Source organism: Lathyrus oleraceus, chromosome 1 (assembly GCF_024323335.1).
Source record: "Lathyrus oleraceus cultivar Zhongwan6 chromosome 1, CAAS_Psat_ZW6_1.0, whole genome shotgun sequence".
Classification (NCBI taxonomy): domain Eukaryota; kingdom Viridiplantae; phylum Streptophyta; class Magnoliopsida; order Fabales; family Fabaceae; genus Lathyrus; species Lathyrus oleraceus.
The window spans coordinates 149,957,638-149,978,727 of record NC_066579.1 but is presented as its reverse complement, the minus strand read 5'-3'; the positions used below and the strand labels follow the sequence as shown (position 1 = coordinate 149,978,727).

At 32.9% G+C, this 21,090-nt stretch overlaps 1 long non-coding RNA gene across 2 annotated transcripts; it reads left to right on the top strand.

Moving 5' to 3' along the window:
• Window positions 1–13,842: 13,842 nt before the first annotated feature.
• LOC127123174 (uncharacterized) lies at window positions 13,843–16,183 on the top strand. Of its 2 annotated transcripts, XR_007803572.1 has the most exons (6): window positions 13,843–13,949; window positions 14,483–14,637; window positions 14,718–14,985; window positions 15,070–15,378; window positions 15,467–15,557; window positions 15,637–16,183. It is a non-coding gene; the product is annotated as an uncharacterized LOC127123174 (long non-coding RNA). The 2 variants fall into 2 exon arrangements; XR_007803573.1 differs by lacking the exon at window positions 14,718–14,985.
• The last annotated feature ends 4,907 nt before the right edge of the window (window positions 16,184–21,090 follow it).

The window sequence follows — 21,090 nt, the reverse complement described above, 5'->3', positions numbered from 1 at the left end:
AGTCGTAATTATTCTATTTCCCTGTACGTGATAAGTGTTGTGTAACCCTATCAGTACTTATTATTTTAGCTTGTTGGGTTTTCAGAATAGAGATGGCTGGAAGAGGTAGAGACGATGCTGCGATTGCTGAGGCTCTGGGTATGCTAGCTGGAGTACTTGGAGGGAATCCGAATGTTGTGGGATTGGGAGCTGCTCGTCAACTGAGTGAGTTCCAGAAGAACAATCCTCCAATGTTCAAGGGAGCATACGATCCAGATGGTGCTCAGAAGTGGTTGAAGGAGATCGAGAGGATCTACCGAGTGACTGAGTGTGCCGATAACCAGAAGGTCAGGTTCGGTACGCATATGCTGTCAGAGGAAGCAGATGATTGGTGGGTTGCTACCCGCACTGAGTTGGAAGCTACTGGGAGTGCTGAGATCACTTGGGCGGTGTTCAGAGAGAGATTCCTGAGGAAGTACTTTCCAGAGGATGTCAGAGGAAAGAAAGAGATAGAGTTCTTAGAATTGAAGCAGGGCAACCAGTCTGTTACTGAGTATGCTGCTAAGTTCACAGAGCTGTCGAAGTATTACACTCCCTATGATGAGGCTACTGGGGAATTTTCAAAATGTGTGAAGTTTGAGAACGGGTTACGTCCCGAGATCAAGCAGGCTATTGGGTATCAGCGGATTAGAGTGTTTTCTGACTTGGTCGACTGTTGCAGGATTTTTGAACAGGATACCAAGGCCAGAGCGGAGAGCTATCAGCAGAGGGTTGATAGGAAAGGCAAAAATCAGACTGATCGTGGGAAGCCGTATGCAGCTGGCAAAGGTTTCCAGAGACATAGTGGGATGAGGAGACCTAGTGGGGGAGACTCCAGTGCCCCTGCTAAGTGTTACAGATGTGGTCAGGCTGGACATCATATCCATGAGTGTTCCAGTACTGAGAAGAAGTGTTACAAGTGTGGCAAAGGTGGTCACTTGGCTGCAGAGTGCCGGTTGAAGACTATGACTTGTTTCAACTGTGGAGAGGTGGGTCATATCAGTCCGCAGTGTCCTAAGCCGAAGAAAGAGAACCAGTCGGGAGGCAAGGTCTTTGCTTTATCGGGTTCTGAGACTTTTGCAGATGATCGTTTGATCCGAGGTACGTGTTATATTAATGGCTTTCCTCTTGTAGCTATTATTGACACAGGTGCGACTCATTCCTTTATATCTTTGGATTGTGCTGTGAAACTTAAATTAGAGATATCTGAGATGCATGGGGGTATGGTGATTGATACTCCTGCGAAGGGTTCAGTGACTACTACTTCAGTTTGTTTAAATTGTCCTTTGAGTATTTTTGGTAGAGACTTTGGAATGGACCTCGTGTGTCTTCCACTAGTGCAGATTGATGTTATCCTGGGTATGAACTGGTTGGTGTTTAACCGAGTTTATATCAACTGTTTTGATAAGACTGTGATTTTTCCTGAGATTGAGGAAGGAAAGAGTTTGTTTCTATCAGCAAGGCAGGTGAATGAGGCAGTGGCAGATGGGGCAGAGTTGTTTATGCTGTTAGCGACTTTGGAGGCTAAAGATAAACTGGCGATTTGCGATCTAGCCGTGGTGTGTGATTTTCCTGATGTGTTTCCTGAAGAAGTGAATGAATTACCGCCAGAGCGTGAAGTTGAGTTCTCGATTGATTTGGTACCTGATACTAGGCCGATGTCGATGGCTCCGTACCGTATGTCTGCTGTTGAGTTACCTGAATTGAAAAGTCAGTTGGAAGATCTGTTGGATAAGAAATTTATTCGTCCGAGTGTGTCACCGTGGGGTGCACCAGTGTTATTGGTTAAGAAGAAAGAAGGTACTATGAGGTTGTGTGTGGATTACAGGCAACTGAATAAAGTGACGATCAAGAATCGGTATCCTTTGCCGAGGATTGATGATTTGATGGATCAGTTGGTTAGTGCGAGTGTGTTCAGCAAAATAGATTTGAGATCGGGGTATCATCAGATACGTGTGAAAACTGAGGATATTCAGAAGACTGCTTTCAGAACAAGGTATGGACATTTTGAGTATTCTGTAATGCCTTTTGGTGTGACTAATGCGCCTGGGGTATTTATGGAGTATATGAATAGGATTTTCCATCCGTACCTAGACAAGTTTGTTGTGGTGTTTATTGACGATATTTTGGTGTATTCGAAATCTGAAGAAGAGCATGCTGAACATTTGAGAGTGGTTTTAGGAGTTCTACGAGATAAGAAGTTGTTTGCTAAACTGTCTAAGTGTGAATTTTGGTTAGAAGAGGTTAGCTTTCTTGGTCATGTGGTTTCAAGAGGTGGTGTTGCTGTTGATCCTTCTAAGATAGAAGCGGTATCTAAGTGGGAAGCTCCGAAGTCAGTTTCTGAGATAAGGAGTTTTCTTGGACTTGCAGGTTATTATAGGAAATTTATTGAGGGATTTTCTAAGTTGGCATTACCGTTAACGATGTTGACTAGAAAGGGGCAAGCGTTTGTTTGGGACTCAAAATGTGAAGAAGGTTTCCAAGAGTTAAAGAGAAGGTTGACTACTGCTCCTATTCTGATATTACCAAGTCCATCTGAACCATTTGAGGTTTACTGTGATGCTTCATTGTTGGGTTTGGGTGGTGTTTTGATGCAGAATAAGCAGGTTGTAGCTTATGCTTCGAGACAACTGAAGGTTCATGAGAGGAATTATCCGACACACGATTTAGAGTTGGCAGCTGTGGTATTTGTTCTGAAGTTATGGAGGCATTACTTGTACGGGTCAAAATTTGAGGTTTTCAGTGACCATAAAAGTTTAAAGTATTTGTTTGATCAGAAAGAGCTGAATATGAGACAGAGGAGATGGTTAGAGTTTCTGAAGGATTATGACTTTGGTTTGAATTACCATCCGGGTAAAGCAAACGTAGTGGCTGATGCATTGAGTCGGAAATCATTGCATATGTCTATGTTAATGGTTAAGGAATTGGATTTAATTGAGCAGTTTAGAGACTTGAGTTTGGTGTGTGAGAGTACTCACAATAGTGTTAAATTGGGAATGTTGAAGTTAACGAGTGGTATTCTGGATGAGATTAGAGAGGGTCAGAAATCCGATGTGCTTTTGGTTGATAAGTTGACTCTAGTGAATCAAGGTCAAGGTGGTGAATTCAGAGTTGATGGGAATGGTGTTTTGAAATTTGGTAATCGGGTGTGTATTCCGGATGTTACCGAACTTAAGAAGAGTATTCTTGAGGAAGGACATCGTAGTGGCCTGAGTATTCATCCTGGGGCTACGAAGATGTATCATGATTTGAAAAAGTTATTTTGGTGGTCGGGAATGAAAAGAGAAATTGCGAGTTTTGTTTATTCTTGTCTGACTTGTCAGAAGTCAAAGATTGGGCATCAGAAGCCGTCTGGGCTAATGCAACCGTTGGCTATTCCAGAGTGGAAGTGGGATAGTATCAGTATGGATTTTGTTTCTGGTTTACCGAGGACAATTAAGAATTTTGAAGCTATTTGGGTGATTGTTGACAGATTGACAAAATCGGCTCATTTCATTCCGATCAGAATGGATTATCCGTTAGAGAGATTAGCTGAGTTGTATATTGAGAAAATTGTAAGTTTGCATGGTATTCCGTCGAGTATTGTTTCGGACAGAGATCCTAGATTTACATCGAAGTTCTGGGAAGGTTTGCAGAGGGCTTTGGGAACTAAGCTGAGATTGAGTTCTGCATATCATCCGCAGACTGATGGTCAGACTGAGAGGACGATTCAGTCACTGGAGGATCTTTTGAGGGCTTGTGTTTTGGAAAAGGGAGGTGCTTGGGATTATTATTTACCTTTGATTGAGTTTACCTACAACAATAGTTTTCATTCGAGCATTGGTATGGCACCGTTTGAAGCTTTGTACGGTAGGAGATGTCGGACACCTTTATGTTGGTATGAGTCCGGTGAGAGTGCTGTGGTTGGACCGGAGATTGTTCAACAAACTACGGAAAATATTAAGATGATTCAGGAGAAGATGAGGATTGCTCAGAGTCGTCAGAAGAGTTATCACGACAAGAGGAGGAAGTCACTTGAGTTTCAAGAGGGAGATCATGTGTTTCTTCGTGTTACTCCGATAACTGGGGTTGGTCGAGCTTTGAAGTCGAAGAAGTTGACACCTCGATTTATTGGTCCTTATCAGATTTTAGAGAGGATAGGGGAGGTAGCCTATCGCATCGCTTTACCGCCGTCACTTGCGAATTTGCATGAGGTTTTTCATGTGTCTCAGTTGAGGAGGTACATTCCTGATCCGTCGCATGTGGTCAAAGTAGATGATGTACAGGTGAGAGATAACCTGACTGTTGAAACATCACCTATGAGGATCGAGGATCGAGAGTTGAAGCAGTTGCGGGGTAAAGAGATTGCTTTGGTAAAGGTAGCTTGGGGAGGACCAGCAGCTGGCAATGTGACTTGGGAACTTGAGAGTCAGATGAAGGAGTCTTATCCAGAGTTATTCGCTTGAGGTATGTTTTCGAGGACGAAAACTCTTTTAGTGGGGGAGAGTTGTAACACCCCGATAAAATATGATAATTATTTAATTTAAGTTAATAGAATATTTATTAATTTAATTAAATAATTGGAATATTATTGGAATAATAAAGTTGGAATATATATATAAGGAGTTCCATTTGGTAAAAAGGGTTTTCACGTGAAAGCAGAGAACACGTAACATTGAGAGAAAGAGAAGAACTGAGAAAGGGAGAAGAAGAGGCTAGGGCTCAGAGGAGAATTCACGATTGTTGAAGGTCAAAGAAGGATTGCCGGATTAACTCAGGTAAGGGGATTTATCGTCGTTTAATGGGTATTATGGGTTAACATGTAATGGGTAGTAATAAGCCGTTGAATTGACCCTAATTGGGATGAGGAATGCTGTAAATGATGATGAATAAGTTATGTTAAAACTGTAATTGAATCTATATGTGGGTGAATCGTAAATTTCTGGACGTGTAGCTTTTTACGGAATTGAAATCGGAGGTCCGGAAGTCCTCCGACGGTGAAAAATGCGGGGGATTCTGCATTCTGTTCGTGTTAGCGCAGGAACAGCTTTCTGTCTTGCGTTAACCGGTTAACCCAGGGTGTTAACCGGTTAACACTGTTATGAATTATGAGAAATTGCTGTCTGTCTTGCGTTAACCGGTTAACCCAGGGCGTTAACCGGTTAACACTGTTAAAATGTGCCAGGAAGCGTGTTCTGTGTTGCGTTAACCGGTTAACCCAGGGCGTTAACCGGTTAACACTGTTTGGAAAGTGAAAAATTGTTATTCAAATATTGTGTACATATTTGATGATTGTCTTATATTGGTGTATGATATAGTAGGGATTATTTCCCGTTGTTTTGAGCAGTATAGGTATTAGTAGAGTGTACTAATACTGTGATTTATTATTTGGCATGATATGAATATGATTCTGTGATAAATATGCTGATGATGTATGATGGTATGCATAATACTATGAATGTATCTGTTATGTATGCAATTGTGAATGGACTGTTTATGGCTTAGAGTGTGAGCATATGTCCATTGTGGATTGTTGTTGATGGTTGCATGCTAGGTGATTTAGCGTGCATAGTATGGCCTTTATGGTGGTAGCTAATTCCCATGGTGAGGAATTAGTGAGTGAGTTATTGTGGATTGTTGTTGATGTTTGCATGCTAGGTGATTTAGCGTGCATAGCATAGCCCTTGGGGTGGTAGCTAATTCCCATGGTGAGGAGTTAGTGAGTGAGTCACTAGGTCTCAAATGAGTGGGACTAGTGAGCTTGGTAGCCGTATCTGGGTTTGATCGGTGAGGTTGAACTATGTGTTCACGAATAGTCGGTACCGCATGCATGAAGTCTCATTGCATAATGTATGTATGGCGTATAATATGAATGGATGTATTCCAATATTATACGCGTGTTTTATGTTGGGTTGAGTATGATTATGATTTTGAGTTGATGTTGCCGTTGCTGAATGTGTGATCTGATTAGGGTGATGAATGTGTTAATTTACTTAACATTACATGATATTTTATAATGCTTATTATATCGATTGAGGAACTCACCCTTACAACTATGTTTCAGGTAACGAGCAGTGATTGAGTAGAAGCTAGTGCTTGAAGTCTAGCGTAGTTCCTTAGTGGGTCATGCTCTGGTAGATGTAACATCGGGACGGGATGTTTTACCTTGTTTTCATTTGGTTGTTGAACAATTTTACATGTAATGTGTTACATGGTTTGCATATCCGCTGCGAATTGTGCAATATTTTATTTTGAGTAATAAATGAGCATGACAAACTATTTTGATGAATGGTGTGAAGTGTCAAGTGTGACACCCTTAATTGCATATCTACTCTGATTTATATTTGTTGTTTTAATTAATTATTGGGGTATTTTAGAAGGGTGTTACAAAACCTATGGTGTGTTATGGTGTTCTCGATTTCTCCCCTTAGTCCCAATTTTAACCGATTGATTGTCCATTTTCATCGGGTGCGTATAATGCCTGAATTAAATAGGTTGCCATATATTCGAACTAAAAATCTTAATAACACTTTCAGACACTCCTTGACAAGATATCAAATGAACTTCAACAACATATATTCTAATTATCTTTGATCATCATAATAGAGTTTAGGGTTTAATGTTTATTGTTTAATGTTTAGGGTTAAGGCTTAGGGTTTAGGGATTAGCTACTCATTGTTTGAAGAAATGTGTTGACAATCTAGGATACATGATTAAACACTATGACAATGATATGGATCTTTCAAAGTTTGATGCTTAGAACTTCTTAAATGCTTTTTGAATAATTAGTGAACACGCCAAACTTCACGAAACTATCTTCACCTTCTTTTACGATGACCTTGTAAGTATTTGGTGAACATGGATATGCTTCTTATTTCTTTCATAAAATTCAAACATATAAACTATATGACGAAATTGTTATCTTTATGAATAACCATAAATCAAGACTTTAGGCTATAATACAATATTTCCAGTTACCTGCACGCAACTCAAAACTTTGTTAGTTCAATCCTGAATGGATTTAATCACAATGAGGTTTTGGCTTGTAATTAAAGATTTATTAATACTCTAGGGAACTTGAAGTTATTTTGACAAGTAATTTAAATGCAATGACTTAAAGTCAATAAAATCCTAATTTAAGGAGTGAATTTTCACTGGATTAAATGCATCATAGAACTACATAAATATGATAAAACACTATAAGTAAGATCTAACTCTAGACGGCATTCTAATGATGAATGGTACATAACATACATGATAATATGCAGAAAATTAAAAGAGATAAATAGAGAAAAACGTATGCCGAATATATAGTGGTTCGGAAATTCATCATCGCTATGCCTACTCAAATATTAAATGATTTTCACCATAAAAATGGTAACATCTTCGCTTATTTTTAAAGTTAAAGATACAAGTATTTTAGCACAATGAATTATTATCAATACAAACACTAACAATCCAAGGCTTTAGTCAACACGGTTCTAAAACAATAATCTCTCTTGTTGAGGCATATTACTTAACTGCTAACACTGAATATCCTTAATGATCTTGATCCAACAAACTTGATAGACCCAATAACTTGCTCCAAGTTTCAATTTTGCAATACCATTTACTCGAATCTGACAAAGACTTGTCTGAGTGATTGGTCTACCAAAGAATAAGCACAACTTAGATCCACCAAAGTCTTCCATTGGGTATGAAGAAAACTCTTCTCTTGATTGATAAGCATCAATCAACAATATGAACAAGAAACAATTCTTTATCCTAATACAAACAGTCAAAACTCCACACAGAAAAAATTAGATTCCCTAATGTTCCCTAATCTACCTCTCGCACTCAACTTTTGGAGTCTTGCACCACAAAAATGGTTTCTTGGTATTAAGTTGAAGATGATGAATGTATCTAAAGGATCCAACACAAAATAACTACAAAGTTCTCACACTCTCAACATTCTAGGAATTTTTTTCACAAGGTTGAAACATGGAGATAGTGTGTTTGTGAATGAAAAAATATTTTTATGGTTTCGCTTGAGGTTCTTGACAAAGAAACATTGGACTCATGATGAATTTTCTGGGTTCAAAACGGAAAAATTCAGTAGCTTATAAATGAGTTTCTCTTTTCTTAATGTCACTTGATATTTCATGATTACACATTATATCATCTGTGATCATTAAAAATCCATCACAATTACATCACTTCACATTGTTTGATATCCCTTGAAAATAGACAAATAAAATGGTTTAAATAGGTGCTAGAGATAAGGTGTAAAAAGATGGGAAAATAACAATGTGATTCGAGTCAAATCATGAGTTTTGTAATTTGAATCAAATGAAGAATGAGTTGAATCAATGGTAGTAAAGTGAAAAGTTTATTATTTATGATATGAACCATGTACGGATGTGGCTTCGAGTCAGAAAAAGTGTGATTCAAATCAAACTTAATTTTAAAGAAAATTTGACGACCATGATTCGAATCAACATCCTTGTGATTCGAGTTAAGAAGTACTGTGATTCAAATCAGACTGACAAGGGAAATTTTTAAACTTTCAAGCAAGTTCTTGACTCAAATCACAAATTGTTTGGTTCTAATCAAGTATTTCAAAAATCCTGATTTAAGACTTCTAACTTGTGATTCAAATAACACTCAATATTTTGACTTTTATCAATGTGCAAAAGACTAAAAACACATTTTATGGATCAAATTCTAAGAGAATAAATAGAGAGATTTCTCAAAGGTACATGTATAACAAGTGAAGGATAAAATTATAACAAAATTACAGCTGAATTATACAAATGCGATAAATCAAATTACAAACCCATAATGATTAAGAATTGACAGAAAATAAAAATAAACGATACCGATACCGACTACAATGCAATTTCAAATACCATTAGTAACAAATTTATTCCATACCTATTTGTAATGGGATTTTAAATCCCTCCCTAACATTTTGCAACAATTTAAATTCTTTATGGATATTAGTTCGTCACTATATCCATCCCTAAATTGATTTTTCAACCATTTTCTGACTAGTTATAATTTGCTAAATATCATAGTCAATAAATTCACTCACACTTTATTCTAATTCAATATCTAACATCACTATTAACTATTATCATTATAAGATTTTTTTAGTATGTCAATAACCTTCATTTGTAATAAATAAATTATACTACTATTTATAATGATAAATACAATAATTACTTAGACTTAGAATAATTAGAGTGATACATGTAGTAAGTGAAAACCATATGTTGTTTTCTTTTCTTTTGTTTAATTTTTCTTTTACTTTTTTCATTTCTCTGCTTTCATTTGTTGGTTTTCTTATTGATGTGTACTCTGCACTACCAAATGTTAAAAAATAAGTAGTTTTCTTAAATTTGTTATCATTTTAAAGAATTAAAGTTTTATTATTTTTGAACCAAACTAATTCGTTAACTATAGCCAAGGGGTCACATGAAGCAATCACACCTAATACACCACATTTGGTAGGATACTTAGATCCAACAATACACTTAATTACAACTATTGCATCACTTTGGTAGTTAACTCAATTAAAGAAAATTTAGTATTAAAAAAAATTCTTGTGAATGAAATGTTTTTTATTTGACCTCTTTATTAAGTGTGCTAAAGAGATAAATTATATTTTGATGTACTTCAGAGATATTTAATAATGATTTTTTACAACTTCATAAGAGCTAACATATATTTAATTGATGTAAAGAGATTTTGAGCTTATAAAATACAGAGATAATCCAGTGTTTACATGAAAAAAAAGAAGGAGAATTATGGTTAAATCTCTCAAGTTTGTTTATATAATGATTATCATTCTTTTCTCATTTATTTTTTCAATTAACAGTAAACGTAAGCCATTTTTTCATTTTTCATTTTTTTTATTTATTTACTTGTATTCAATATTTTATCTCATTTTTGTTATACTATTTTAATCTCTTTTTTTATTATAGCAAATTGGAGATGTAAAATTACTGATGATTGTCCAACAAATCTGTGCGAGCTTGGTATGAACGTGAAGTGTAAGTATGGAACCTGTAGATGTTTAACGGTATGGAATCCAGAAAAATTTGGGACAACATGATTATATATTTAACATCGAGTTAAGAAAATATAAAGATGATTTGCTAGAATGTTTAAGAGTTGTGATTTAGTTATTATGATGACATTTAGTTGTTGTGTTTTGATTTTAATTTTGTTTCTTTTGATTTTAAGAATCTTATAGTTATGGTTTTGTAATCTAAGATGGTGGTAATATAATAAAATAAGACAGAAAATAATATAATATTATTTAGATTATCTTCGATTTCATTAATTTTAGAGATATCACATATTTTTCAATTTATGAATATTCCATTTTATTTTCAACCATAATCCATGTTATAAAAATAGCTTTAATATTTAAGTTAGAAAATTTGTTTTAATCTAATTTCTAGTCACACTTCAATTTATGTTCCTCTAATATTTTAGCCATTGTAACAAGCTTTTAGCTTTGTTCACTTTTAAAAGATATGGAAAACTAGAATATTCATATTATATTATAATAATCAATTGAAGTAATTTTTGAGGTCTCAAATAATCGCTTAATTTTGTGTATCTTTTTCAATTTAGAAAAATTGTTTATATGATCCAAGCTCACATTCCTCGTGCTTTAGAGTAATGTGTGATTAATATATTTTTTATTTCAATATAAGACTCCTATAACTAAATTGAATATGATTATCTACGGAATTATTTTTAAAAAAAATGACATGTGATTTAAAATGAACATATATTCACATCTTTTCTAAAATCGACACTAAATATTAGAGAGCTAAATTTTTATGAATATATACAAATTTTAATAGTTGTCGTTATTAGATATACTCAAAAGTCACGTATAAAAATGTAGTGATTTTTTTTCTTGCTCTCATTAATATTCTTTGAAAAGGATCTTGAGATTTGTATTGGTTAATTGGGGCCATTATAATAGTTTATATACAATATATTTTTATATTTATAAAAATGTGTGTTGTTTGTTGGAATTTATGAATATTAAATGTCCATGAGTATGTTTTAAAATGACAAGAAATGTGGAAGTAAGTAAGTGGTAATAAATGTTTGGAAAATTACGAGAATGATGTTCATAAGATTTTATCATTCTTTAATTAGAGGATGATCATAAAATCTGTAAAAAAAACAGTGGCTTCAAGGGACTCTTCTTTTTGGAAATATATTATCCAAAACGAAATGAATTCAATTATTTCAAACCACACTTGAGAACTTGTCAATCTTCGAAAGGGTTCAAGTTCCATTGAATGTAAATGGGTGTTTAAAAAGAAGTATCATAGTGATACTACATTAAACACCTATAAAGTTAGATTAGTAGCAAAAGAGTTCAAACAAAAAGAAAATATTGATTATTTCGACACATATGTATCAGTAGCAAGGACGACAATAATAAGAGTATTGTTTGCATTGGCATCTCTGAATGACCTTATAGTTCATCAAATAGATGTTAAAACAACATTCTTAAATGTATATCGATGAAGAAATCTATATGGAACAACCAGAAGGTAATGTGCTTCCTGGAAATGGACAAAAGATATGCAAACTTGTCAAATCATTATATGGTTTAAAACAGACACCAAAACAATGACATAAAGTTTGACTTTGTCATACTTTCAAGTGGATTTACTCCAAATTCTTGTGACAAATGTTTGTACGCAAAGGTGCGTGAAAATATTGTAGTATTTTTATGTCTATATGTTGATGATATGTTGATCATTAGTAATGAGATGAATGGAATTTTAGAAACAAAGAGATTTCTAACTTCCACATTCAAGATGAAAGATCTTGAACTAGTTGACACTATTTTAGGGATCAAAGTAAAATGAAATAGTGGGGATTATGAACTTAGTCAAACACATTATATTGAGAAAATGTTGGATAAGATTAAACACCTGCACTTTAAGGAAGTGAACACTTTATTTGATCCTAATGTCAAACTTCAAAAGAACAATGAAAGAATTGTGTCCCAATTGGAATATGCAAGTGAAATTGGATTTTTAATGTATCTAATGTGATGCATCATATCTGACATAGAATTTGTAGTTAGTAAGATGAATAGATTTACTAGCAATCCAAATGCTGAACATTGGAAGATCATAACTAGGATTTTCGGTTACCTTTTAAAGCCTAAAATATTGGACTTCATTATGGTAGGTTTCCTACCGTACTAGAAGGATATACCGATGCAAGTTGGATATCGAGTGTTGGAGATCATAAATCCACATCTTGGTGGATATTTACATTAGTTAGAGATGCGATTTCTTGGAAGAGCAAGAAACAAACATACACTACTCTTTCGATCATGGAATCAGAGTTTGTGGCTCTTGCTTCCGTTGGTCAAGAATCAAAATGGTTAAGGGACCTTCTGTTTGAAGTTCCATTACAAATGATTTACTCTATTACAAATTTGCAACAATCTATTTTCGACACTAAATTACAAGACAATAATTTATAGACGTTTATTTTCTCTTACAAATTAATAAAAATTACTAATGGTAAATTTTCAACGTTATTAAAATTATGAATATACAATAAAAAATTAATATTAATTAATTCAAAATAAAATAATTAAATAAAACTATATTAACACATGAATATATATATATAAAAGGTCACACACACACACACACACACATATATATATATATATATATATATATATATATATATATATATATATATATATATATATATATATATATATATATATATATATATATATATATATATATATATATATATATATATATATATATATATATATATATATATATATATATATATATATATATATATATATAGGTCACTCGTAGTATTTGAGACCATAATTGTTGTATTATATATAACAATAAGGTCACTCATAGTATTTGAGACTATATTTGAGTTAAATAGCTTCGAGACCATATTTGAGTTAAATAGCTTCGAGACCATAATTGTTGTATTATATATAACAATAAGGTCACTCATAGTATTTGAGACCATATTTGAGTTAAATAGCTTTATGACCACATAACCATTCATAAGTTTAATTTAGTCCTACGATGTCTAATATTTTTCTGCCTCTAATGACACTTCTTTCGCAACCCAAACACCAATGATTTGATATATTCTTGTTATCGAATTTTGAACACTTTCTAATAAGCTTCTAAAGAAGGGAGGTATAACTTTTGCATACTAAAGTTCATCTAGAGAAAGCTTCTCCAACATGTGCATTGCAAATTGAACACATACCAAATTGATAAGCTTCAACTTGTGTAGTGTCTGCAACAATAGGTAGAACTAGTTGACTTCATGTAAAGATATACAAACAAAACACGATGGAAATTTTATCATCAAATGCTTCATTGCTTCTAGTTACTTGTTTCTACAAGACAATATATAGTATAAAAATCACAACCCAAATTTGGAACAAGCTCGAGGTAGGCATCTCCATCATCAGGAACAAAATATTCTATTTCTTCAAGATTATGGGTAAGTTTCTCTAAAAAGGGATCATAGAAATGCTCTATTCATTTTTACCATTTATAATCAACTATCTACCCATTACTAAAACATGTAACCAATCACCCAAATTGACCCTTACTAACAAAATACATCATGCCTAATGAATGGGCTTTTTAGTAAATAGCATATTCTATTTTAAAGATTCAACTACAAAACTTTCTGATGCCACATTTCACTTTCCTATTGGTCTATTTCTTTCTTCTTTCCTATTGGTCGGTTTTTCATTTCTTTCCCTTTTATCAATCTTCCATCTCTTTTCTTCATATTTGTAATGCTACTTCCTCTCTCCTCGGTTCCTCCAACAACAAAGAAAACCTCAAGAACAAAGTTTCATAAAACAATCTAATTCACTCTACTCATTCATCTTTCGAGCTACATATTTGAAGGTAATCACTTATTTCATACGACAAATGCTTATTCTAATTTTAGCTTATCCATCAACGAGTTTTTTCTTCTGATTAAAAAAAAATTGTTTCATAAAATAGTTTATATGATTTACATTTATCCCTTTTTTTATTTATGATGCATCAAGTTTGTATTGTTTGAATGTTGTAAGATTTAGAAGTAAAATTTGTTGTAGAAGACTCGAATGATGTTCTGCACATTCTGACTCTACCTTTTAATGTGAAAGCTACAAACTTTCATTGAAGTTTATTGTTCTTTTACAAATAGTTACACCATTTTTCTTCTTTGGTTTCTTTGATGGTTGAATAACAATGGCGACATTAAGAATTCTGCAATGAAATTTTGCAAATACAATCCACTCAACTTTATAATGTTTCAGAATTGGTTTTCCAACCTATGATAAGCTACAACTATCGTTATATGTTTCAGAACTGGTTTTTCAACCTTTCCAACCTATTCCAACATTTTCAATCGCATGTCCAGTTACTTATTTTTGCATTATGTATTTTTTCAGAACAACATCACACCATGTCAAGACTACCTATTATGATTTGTGATTTGATGGTAGATAAAAATGTCTGAAAAATCGCCATTCGCGTGGTTGATTTGTGGATAGTTAAGGAGCGAAATGGACAGCAACACTTTAAAGGTGTTATCCAAGATTCTAAGGTATGCATTGTTGTTATTCTAGTCGTATTTGAAATAGAATTGCACTGAATATCCATTCTAAGTTTGTTATTAATTAATAGGGGGACAAAATCCATGTCGTCACCCGGAACCGGGATTTCGAGATGTGGAAACAAACCTTACAAGAACACCAAACATATATGGTTTATAATGGCAACCCTCTTGTCAATGATCTTTCTTTTAAAATCCGTGACAACCCATTGAAGTTACTTCTTCATGGAGGAACCACTATAACCATGTTAGACATGCCGGAAATACCAATGGGCCAGTTTCATTTTAAAACCATTGTTGATTTCTTGCACGGGAATTTTGAAGTGAACCACTTATACAGTACATTAATCAACCTTATTTTGTAATGTATTCCTCATTTTTTCAGTTTGCAATGACTTTATCATACCTTTGAATGATATGCAGATGTTATGGGTGTACTCCACCAAGTACTAAAGAATCAGGTTGCATGGGGTGGACGAAAGGCATGCGTCAATATTCTTTTATCAGATGAGATGTTGTTGTCTTATCACTACCTTGTAATGCTTAACATGTTCCATTTCTCTATAGTTGGTTTATTAAGTTTCCGTATCTCTTTTATTTGAAGTGGAACCGAACTTGATCTTACATTGTGGGAAACATATGCCAACTGATTTATAGCACAGACATCTAAAAATACCACAGGGAGCCCCAAAACCATCATGATCACTCATGCTATGTGACAAAAAAGTTCAAGTATGCCTTCACATTATAAGTTTGCTTTCTCCCTTAAGCATGTCAAACTTTTGTATGGTTTTAATTTTTGTGTTTTCCTTTGATGCAGCCACTGGAAAACTCTATATTTCTAATGCTTGGAATGGATAAAAACTGTTTATTGATTATGATCATCCACATGTCACATCATTCAAAGCAAAGTATGTTAATCTTATGCACTACTTTTATTTCATAAACCTGTCACAACTTTCATTCTATATAATGCTTCATTTTTTATAGATTGGGAGACAATGGTCACTCCAATGTTCTTTCACAACAACTATCTCAAAGTTCTACATATCAAGGAGCGTTTGAAGACCGTTCATTCTCATATACCAATGAGATCAAAACTATCGGGGACATCAATTCTCTTCAACATGTAATGTCTATTATTTATTTGTTTTATGCTCTTCCACTAATTTCTCTTCAACTGCAGATGTAATACGTATATATATTCTAATCAAGCTACTTTATAGTCGATTGTTTGCAACACATTTGGAACAACTAAGAGGTTCAAATCAAGTCGGTTTGATTGGTACTATGAGCAGTGTCCAGCTTGTAAGAGGACTAATAAGTCTCTAGGGGTTCCTTTCATATGTACCTGTTGTGAAAACAAAGTTGCTCCCATCACTAAGTAAGATCATCAAACTTTAGTTTCAATTAAATTAAATTGCAATTATATCCTTCATGGACAACTTTATCTATGTACATACATTCTTAACTAGGTATAAAATTGAAATAGAGGTTGAGTATGAAGGTAATATTGGTTGTTTTGTGTTTTGGGACAATGAGGGTATTCAGTATGTTGGTTTGTCTGCACATGATTTACGAGTAGTAATGAAAAAGGTACATACATTACCACTTTTTTAGGCTATGCTGCATAATTTAGTAAATCTGATCCTGCTATATATATCATTATTATACAATTATATATTTCAATCATAGCATAAATAATATTTAATGGTTTATTTCGTATGACTGATACTTTAATACACTAATTCTGCAACTTATTTTTATTTTGGTCAACTAGAATTTACTCTTCAAAGTTTGTCTAATCAATGATAGTGTAATGACCATAAAATGATCAGACTATGCTACAAAATACTTAATTTTCAATATTCTGGTTATTCAAACCACTTACTAGTTATTTGAGAGATATGTGTTGTCCATTTATCAATGACTCTTCATTACACTGATTGTAGAATGCGATTTTCTTTTGGCTAACTAAGACTTACTCTACAATATGATGTTTCTACATTTTTTTAACATACAACTCTAATTATTCTATGAAAAAGACTTAGAAGTTAGTTTTTTAAATGATACTATAATGACCATACAATGCTCAGGCTATGTTGCGTATGTTATGCACTTAATCTGCAATAAGAAAGTTATTCTGCAACTATCACTGGTATATGTTGTTTCACTTATTCTGCACTGAAATTTTCTACTGGGCAATTATGACTTACTATTGAACATTATGATTCAACAGTACATGCAAAAGGCTTCACTATTAGACTTATCAGTGATAGTACAATGATCTGCAATGTCCACTTCCTATGCAATATCCCACTACAATTATCTGATATGCACTGATTCTGCTAATGCATTAAAAGATTACAGTGTCTCATTTCAGTGTTAAGTTATTTAAAAACAATTATTTTAATTAATTCTTTAGTCACACCATTTGGTTTGTGTATAATTTTATAATACAGTGTAATAAATATATTATAACTATTTTATTTTTAATTAGAAAATATATAATGATAAGTTAATTAAATAATTATGATTTATGAAAAACAAAAAAGAATTCAACGTAAAAGTTATATGCTTCATGACTCTTTTAAAAAATTTAAAGTTTAAAAAATAATAGTTGATATATTATAAATTTTATTCATTTTTATGTTGACAATATAAAAGAATTTTATGTTGACAATATAAAAAATAAACATTAATTTTATTCTTTAACCACAAATATGCATTTCAAATATAAAAAATAGTTAACCACAAATATGCATTTCATATATAAAAAATAGTTAACATTTACTAATTAAATTAGTTACAGATAATTTAAATAATTTAATTAATATCAAATAACAATGTATATAATGTTTATTTGGTAAAAAATATTAAAATAAAAAGAACAACATGTTTTTAGCAACAAATTATATGGGGTGATGTGGTCTTTTTTTAGTTTTTTTTTTGTTTTCTTAAGTTATTTAGTAGATGAAAAAATAAAGGAAAATTAAAACGGATATATTTCTCTCTCTTTTTTAAATGATATTATTTTATCTTTCTTGTATTTTAACAGTTGATTTAATCAAATGATTTATAATTACACATGAGAGAGGGCATAAGAGAAAAAATTGTAGAGGATCCAATTCCGAAATTAACTGCCAAAGTGATGCAATAGTTGTAATTAAGTGTATGGTTGGATCTAAGTATCCTATCAAATATGGTGCATTAGGTGTGATTGTTTCATGTGATGCCTCAGCTATAGATAACGAATTAGATTTGTTCAAAAATAATGTAACTTTTATTTTTTAGATGATAAATGTTTTTTGAGAATGACTTATTTTTTTAGATGATAATTTTTTTTTAGAAAATGACTTATTTTTTAACATTTATTGGCATGCAAAAACTATTCAAAGACTATTTTTTAGATGATGCATTTTTTTTAGAGAATGACTTGTTTTGATTTTCATTTTAGTGTCAAATCTGTATATTTTTCACACATGCAAAAACTATAAAATTGTTACACAATACCAAATCAACACAAACTACTAAATCAGAAACAAATAACAAAATTGATATTCATTTTTTATATAGAATTACAAATTTACATTGTGGCAAAACCAAATGTATGAATTTAGATTGTTGTCATCAATATATTATACAAAAGTTAGAGTTTCACATGAAAATGTCAAAACCTCTATATGCAGAATTCTGCTTATAACAAAAGAAAAACTATTGTTGTTGAAATTCATGACAAGATGATAAGAAGACACCAACCCAAAATGATCGGATATCACCTATCTCTTTTTGTGAGAATGGTGTATTGTCGCTAAACTCTTATAATTAGAACAAAGTTTAAATTATGGTAAGCTAACAACCAGAACATTCACTTAAAAAATATACATAAATTACAAGTATATGGATTAAGCTAATACCTTATGCTTTGTCCATCCATTTGTAATGCCTTCGGTGACAATATCATGCATATGTTTTTGTAACATAGTATCCACAAGAATAACTGTCGGCTTGTCTTCTCGACTATAAATAATATTCATATAGTTACTAATTCATACACACAAATAAAATAATATAAAAAAGCACAAGGAAACTTACTTTTGGGGAAATGATCCTTGGTCGTTTACCAATAAAATTACATTTGATTGCATTATTTCCCTCCATCGCTCAACACATGTCGGTAAAAACTAAACACACATAAAAACTATTCAAAACTAATGGTCAAATTTGAATAAAAACTAATACCACTTACCCATACAAAGCGTTTAACATAACTTCATTAAGGGGATTGTGCATAGAGCAGAGCATAACTGCAATATTTTGTCTCAGACATATAATGGTTAGTTGCCAATGATTCTTGCATAAAAATTGAGAATAATTAATAATATATATATAATTGATTTATAAATGAAAATACAAGTTAATATATACTTACGCGTGAAAAAATGGGGTCAAATCACATTTTTCTCTCTTCTATCAACGTGTCTTTTAAGTAAACCTAGATATTGTTTGCTACCATACCACCATGAAGGCTAATGGAATTTGAATCTACGATAAAATACTTTCTTAAACCCCTTTCAACACGCATCTCATGCAAGTATTTGCAAGAGTCAAATGGTTATTGTTAAAGTACGAGAATGTATGAATATAAATAAAAATGATCAACGTAAAAATTATACTTACGAGCACCACAATTGTAATATGGTAACATCAAGCCATTCATCCACCTTCAAAAATTCCTTAATAGTAGACTTAGAAAGTACGTAATACTGATATGGAACATGACTTAATTGAATATTCTCGCAGATATTTGCAAGATTCTCTACTATCATTGTTAGTCTTTGAATGTTATCTACTTGTTGTGGTGTGGTTTCAATATTGTCTAGGTGGGCAGAATAATTTTCTTTTGTGCTTGTACCATCCATTAATTTCTCTTGAATGTCCAACTAATTTGGATTTGTTTGGTTGGGTAAACCCAATGAACTCAATCTCTGCATCATAAAAACAACATAAATACAATACAAAAGTTAAAACACAAACAATAATAATAACATACAATACAATTTTTTTAACTTATACTTATAACTCAAGCACATCACAAATATATTTCACAGATATCCTCTCATACTCCTCATCATTCGCCTTCTTTCCCTCCACCTCAGCCAACCTCTCTCGCTCTCTTTTCTCCTTCTGGACCCGCTCCCGCACCTGCTGCAACAACCTCTCAGTGTCCTCCTGCAACACCCCAACCTCCCAGCCTCCTCCCGCAACACCCTTCCCGCTCCTCCATCTGCATCCTCTAACGTTCCTCCTGATTTCACTTCTCCCTTTCCTCCACCAACTTAACAACAACTATCTCTTCAATCTCTTCCTTACTATGTATTACTCTAGTTGATTGAGATCGTCCAAAAAAAATCTTTAAGCCAATGCCTCTTCCAAGATCACGAACATGCCCAATATGCTTCTCAGTTCCAATCACTTCAACCAAGATGTCATGACGATCTCCTGGAACGAAAAAGGCCGGCTTTGGATTTTTCAACCAATACCTCTTACAACACATATAAAATTTCATATTCACCAAGTTGATTTAACCAAAATGAATAATATTGTTGAAAAAAGAATCTACTTACAATCTTTTCAGCCACTTCGCGTATAGCCTCTGATGTGAACTCGCCGCCTTTTCTTTGACATGCCCTCTTCCATTTATCATGGCGTGATGGTGGATATGGAGTGCGATTAAAGCTTATAGAAACACCCAGCTTTTGTTCCCTTTGTTTTATTTTTTCTTCAATCATCTTTTTTTCAAGTTAGTAATATCCTCCACGAGATAATCTATGGGGATAGACATTTCTAGATCTATTAAGCTTTCATTTTTTACTCTTAGCCAAGAATTTAGGAGTGGTGCAGGACTTTACAAATTCCTCCCAACAATCCTGATCAATATATGAGTACATCTGGTATGAAGGCTTTTCTTTACTTTTAGTTGTTGGATGAGTAATATAATAATGGATGAGTTGTGTCTTAAAGCCCATCCAACGCTCACCAGCATATGTAAGCACCTTCTTTTTCACCTAACTATCATCTGGACTAACATTAAACACTTCTTATGTTTACACAATAAAGTTGTTATCGGTATTAAAAAAAATTTAATGATCATATATAATTGTAAAACAAATCATAAAATTCAATATAAATAGTGTAATATCGGTCCATAAGCTGTTTTCAAATCATTGTCAACGTCGTGTCAACTATCCAATAAAATACTCATTTTACTTCTACCTTGTAATACAATGTAACCCTTAAAATCCTTAGCATGTTCACCATAAGCCTTGTTGGTTGCAATATCAACTCTAATCGGATAGCGAATACCATTTTCGCGGGCTTTTTTCACCTTGGTATACATCGTGATACCTCTAGCTTTTCTTTTACATTTTATACTTGTAGAGA